The sequence below is a fragment of the Phascolarctos cinereus genome, unplaced genomic scaffold, assembly GCF_003287225.1.
Source record: "Phascolarctos cinereus isolate Bilbo 61053 unplaced genomic scaffold, phaCin_HiC Scaffold_2;HRSCAF=192, whole genome shotgun sequence".
NCBI lineage: Eukaryota > Metazoa > Chordata > Mammalia > Diprotodontia > Phascolarctidae > Phascolarctos > Phascolarctos cinereus.
In genome coordinates this window covers 326,707,210-326,713,209 of record NW_027555625.1, presented here as the reverse complement: position 1 = coordinate 326,713,209, position 6,000 = coordinate 326,707,210, and positions in this window count along the sequence as shown.

Sequence of the window (6,000 nt, the reverse complement as noted above, 5' to 3'; positions counted from 1 at the left end):
CCCTCAGTCTCTCCATTGCACCACTAGCTACCTCAATAGCAGGTAGCTATATCATCTTGATCCTGGACCTGGGTCTCTGACCATCCTTTAGGTCTGTGTAGGAGGAATGGTTGGGCCTGATCCGTAGCTGTGTGGCTCTGACCTTGGGCTGGAGCTGCGAATTCAGCCCACAGACCTGGGATGGCATGCGCAGCTGAGTAACCTGGGCAAGGAGCTCAGACCAAATGTGAATCTATACTTTTGTTGCTTGAATCTGCAGGAATATCATATCTAGCTGACAGGGTCTGGGGCCAGCAGTAATCTATTGCAACTCCAACCAAGGACAAGCTTGCAGTTATGTCTACCAGATCCCAATTGGCACCAGGGTGGGGAGGGTGGGGCTTGAAAACTCAGAAAAGGTAGGCAGCCATCAGATTTTGCCCTAGATCAGACCACTTGGGAAGCACTGAAAGTTTATAAGTCCCAGATCTGAACCACCCCTGAGATCCTTGAAGAACACAGTAGTCACTACCTGAAGAAAGCAATAGTAGGATCTCAGAGAATACAGATTAGAACCAAGCAAGGCTCCAATATTACTTCCACAGTGTATGGAGCTTACTTAGCCCTAACATAAAGTCCAAATTCAGGCTGGAAAAACAAGTAAACAAAAAGCAACAACTATGAAAAAGAGCTGTAAGAATGCCCAAGACACACAACCAGAAGACGAAAATAACTCCACAATATCTATAAGAAAAGCCTCAAAGGAAAATATAGCTAAACTGCAAAGTCAACTAGAATTCTTGGAAAAAAATGAAGAGTTTAAAAGTCATATTATAAATTATATGTAGTCTCTCATGGAAATAATTAAAATGGAAATGAGAACACTACAGGAAAGACTTGAAAGGAAAATTAACAGCTTAGTAGAAATTATACAAAATCTCACCCAAGTAATAAACTCCCTAAAAATTAAAATGAACCAAGCAGAATTTAATGACTGTACAAGACAAAAAATATTAAAACAAAGTCAAAAGAGTGGGAAAAAAACCAGAAGAAAATATAAGGCAATTCATAAAAAAAAAAACTGATCTGGAAAACAGGTCAAGCGGAGATAATTTCAGAATCAATGGACTAGGGGGCAGCTAGGTGGCACAGTGGATAGAGCACTGGCCCTGAAGTCAGGAGGACCTGAGTTCAAATCCAGCTTCAGACCAAACACTTGACACTTACTAGCTGTGTTTCCCTGGGCAGGTCACTTAACCCCAATTGCCTAAAACTTAAAAAAAAAAAATCAATAGACTACCTGAAAGTATTGACCAAAAAAAGAGACTGGATGCCAAATTATGAATGAAACTCACACCTTTTAGAACTAGAAGGAAAAGTAAAAATAGAAAGAATCCACTGGCTACCTCCAGAAAGAGACTCCAAAATGAAAATTCCCAGGAATACCATAGCCAAAACCCATAGCTTTGAGGTCAAAGAAAAAAAATATTTCAAGTATCCAAAAAGAAAGAGTTCAAGTACTAAAGTGCTGTAGTCAAGATTACATAAGATTTGGTAACTAGCACCAAAAAGAAAAGGAGAGCTTAAAATACAATATTCCAAAGGGCAAAAGCATAAGCTTATAACCAACAATAATTTACCCAGTTCCTCTTCTCAAAAAAAATGTATCTTTAATGAAATAGAGAATTTCCAGAGAGGAAAAAAAGAGACCCGAGCTGAAAAGAAATTATGAAATACAAATATAGTCATCAAGAGAAAAAAGTAAATACATCTGAGTAATTAGAAGGGATTATTCAAGGATTGAATTCTAATGGGGAAGAAGAAACAAATGTTCCCTCAGAACCCTAAAGTCATCAGGGGTCATAGGAGAAGTTAACAAAAGGACTGGAAGTGGCTTTGTTGATCTTAAAAGAAGAGAGAAAATGGAGGGGAAAATGAATATATGAGATAAGAAAGGCATGGAAGGAAAGTTTAACTGTGCTATCTCATATAAATATGTATGTGTAGGTAGAAGACTATACAAACAAGGGGTAAGGAGAAGGGTAGCAGGCATCACTTGAATCTCACTTTCATCTGAAGCAGTCAAAGGAGGATAAAAAAACCCAGTCTGGTATAGGCATATACTCAACTCATCAGGGAAATAAGATGAAATGGAAAAGGGAGAGGGCAGAATAAAAGGAATGGCATATTTAGGGAGAGATTAGTCATAAGTACAACAAACCCCAGCCTCTCATTTGAAGGTGGATCATGAAGGAGGGTTAAAGAAAGAAAACACTAGGGGCAGCTAGGTGGAGCAATGAATAGAGCTCTAGCCTTGGGGTCAGGAGTTCAAATCCAGCCTCAGATACTTGATATTTACTAGCTCTGTGACCCTGGGCAAGTCACTTAACCCTGATTGCTTCACCAAAAAAAAGAAAAGAAACAAAACATTCTTTATAGAAATGAAGACAGACCTAAACAATTGGAGAAATATTAATCACTCAGAGATAGACTGAGCCAATATAACAAAAATGGCAATACTACCTAAATTAACTTACTTTGTACAATACCACACCTATCAAACTACCAAAAGATTGCTTAATAGAGCTAGGAAAAAAAAAACAATGAACTTCATCTGGAGGCACAAAAGGTGAAAAATCTCAAGGGAAATAATGAAAAAAGAGTGCGAAGGATGGGGACTTAGCAGTATCAGCTCTCAAAGAGAAGAGGCATAGCATTGTAGAAGCCCAAGAACTTCTCAGTCTATTGTTTGATAAATCAGAGATCCCAGTAACTTGGCAAGAATTCACCATTCAACAAAAACGGTTGAGATACCTGGAAAGAAATCCGTAACAAATTAGATCAGTACTTCATACCACATATAAGATAAGCTTGAAATGGAAATATGACTTAGATATAAAGGTCACATCATAAACATATTAACAAAGCAAGAAAGAAATTACCTTTAAGGTATAAATAGAAGAGTTCATGAGCTAATAGGAAATAGAAAGGATTAAAGAAGATAAAGTAGATAATTTTGATTACATAAAGTTAAGGTTTTAGATGAACAAAGTCAATGCAGTTAAAATTAGAAAGGTAAACAGTTAACTGGGAAAAAGTCTTGGCAGCAAGATTCTCTGATAAAGATCTCTTCTAAGATATACAAGGAACTGACTCAAATATATAATAATAAGAGATTATCCAGATGATAAATGATCAAATTATATGAATAGGCAGTTTTCAAAGGAAGAAATTCAATCTATCAACAGCCATAATGGAAAAAAAATTCCTTCAGGTCACTGTTAATTAGAAAAAATTAAATTAAAGCAACTCCAAGGTTCTACCTCATATCAATCATATTGGCAAATATAACAAAATAGGAAAATGATAAATTTAGAGGGACTATGGGAAAATAAGAACTGTGAATTGGTTCGGTTACCCTGAAAAGCAATTTGGACCATGCTCCAAAAGTTACTAAACTGTATATCCTTTGACCCACTGATACTATAATAAACCTGAATCCTAAGAACATGAAAGAGGAAAATAAATCTATGTGTACACAAACGTTATACAGCAGCTCTTTTTTTGGTGGCAAAGAAATGATTTCTAAGAGGGTACCCAACAACTGGGAAATGGCCAAACAAAATATGGTATAAGAATATAATGGAATATTAGTGTTGAGGTTTAGGAGTTTTGGGGTGCTGGGACTCCAAAATTACAACATGCAGGTCCTGACTGAAAGAATTTGACCCAAAGGCTTCTTTCAGCTAAAGACAGGGTTTATTAGAACATCTTCCATATTGGCCAGACTCTTAAGGAGTCTGAACATTATTGAACTATTGGCTAGATTTTAAGAATCTGAGCACCTTAATGGAGACAGGATGGACCTTATATACAGAAAGACTGTGGGAGAGATATAGGAGTGACCAAGTAGTCTGTGGGGTCTGTGAGGTAATAGAATGCCAGGGTTCTGGACCAAGTGTCCAAAGGAGAATGGAGCCTAGCTAGGATTAAGGGTGGGAGGGGGAGGGGGCACCATAGGGAGATAAGACAATGGAGGGCCTGGCTGGATTAAGGGTAACAGAGAATTGGGAGACTGGGTGTAGCCACATTGAAAGGCCAGTTGATGGGATTACAGCCTCAGAGAAAGCCAGAGATTTGGCCATATGGGAAAGTCCAGGGTTTTTCTTGTTTTGGGGGTGCAGATCCCATCCTCATCATAAGAAATGATGTTTTCAGAAGGATTTACAACAGCTTGTTTGACCTGATGCAGAGTGAAGTGAGCAGGACCAGAGAACAATTTATAGAATAACAATAACATTGTAAAGACAAACCACTTTGAAAGACTCAAGAACTAGGATCAATGCAGTGGCCAATCATGATTGCAGAGGCTCCAGATGAAGCCTCCTACCCCCCTTTGTCAGAGAGGTGACGAACTCAAGATGGAGAATGGGACGCCCGTTTTCAGACAAGGCCAATATGGGGATCTGTTTTACCTGACTATGCTTATTGTGCTGTTGTTGTGGTTCAGTCATTTCAGTCGTGTCTGACTCTTTAGGACCCCATTTGGGGTTTTCTTGGCAAGGATACTGGAGTGGTTTGTCAATTCCTTCTCCAGTTCATTTTATAGATAAGGAACTAAAGCAAACAGGGTTAAGTGACTTGTCTAGAGTCACACAGCTAGTAAGTGTCTGAGGTCAGATCTGAACTCAGGTCTTCCTGATTTCAGGCCCTGTACTGTATCTACCGCACCATCTAGCTACCAGAGCTTTATTTTTCTTCTTTTTTCATTTGAGGTGGAGAGGTGAGAGGGCTAGAAAATAGATGCTTGTCAGTTGGGGAAAAAAAGTTTTTAAAAAATGAAATGAGAGGGTTTGACTCAATGACTTCTAAGGTCCCTTCCAGTTCTAGATCTAAGATTCTATGAGATCCCTTCCAGTTTCAAAACTTCTGGTGATCCTAAGATCCTACTTCACATAGTGATGGGGTTGGGATCTGGACCCCAGAAAGGAAAAACCCTGGACTTTCCCACACGGCCAAATCTATGGCTTTCCCTGAGGCTATAATCACATCAACTGGCCTTTTGTTATCGCCTGTGCCCAATCTCCCAATTCTCTGTTACCCTTAATCTAGCCCAGCCCTCCATTTTCTTACCTCCCTATGACTCCCCACCCCCACTTCCCACCCTTAATCCTAGCTAGGCTCCATTCTCTCTTGGACACTTGGTCCATATCCCTGGCATTCTATTACCTTACAGTCCCCACAGACTACTTGGCCACTCCTAGATCTCTCCCACAGTCTTTCTGTATATAAGGCCCATCTTGTCTCCATTAAGGTGCTCAGATTCTTAAAATCTAGCCACTGCACAGATTCTTACAATCTAGCCAATAGCTCAGTAATGTTCAGACTCCTTAAGAGTCTGGCCAATATGGAAGATGTTCTAATAAACTTTGTCTTTGGCTGAAAAAAGGCTTGGATCGAATTCTTTTGGACAGGACCTATGTGTTGTGGTTTTGGGGTCCCAGCACCCCTAAACCCCTGAACCTCAACAATAGCACCATATGTGCACTGCTTTAATATACTCATCATGTAATAATATTCTATAGTCAGCTCTGTGTGTGTTTCATCCTTCTGATGAACTATAAATTCCATAAGTGCAGTGACTGTGTTTTATCTGACTTTTGGATAAAGACCAAGGCCAAGTTCCTAGTCATCTTCAAGCTGCCTTGTTTCTATAGCCTAGACTTCATCTCCAGCCTGGAACTCAAGCTTCCATCCTGGGACCGTGGGCTCATGATTGGTGAGCATTCACCAGGTCACAGCCCAGACCCAAACTCAGCACACCACTTCCCTCTCTCCCAACTCTGAGAACAGTAACCAAATCAACACAACCAACAGTAATCTAGGAGTGACACACAACTAGAAGTGACACGTCCATCAATTACCCTACAACTCCAATCACCCATCCCTATGATAACCTGCAGGATAAAACATTCCTTCCTGGCTACCCTATATGTGTTGTTTTCCCTATGAGAATATAAA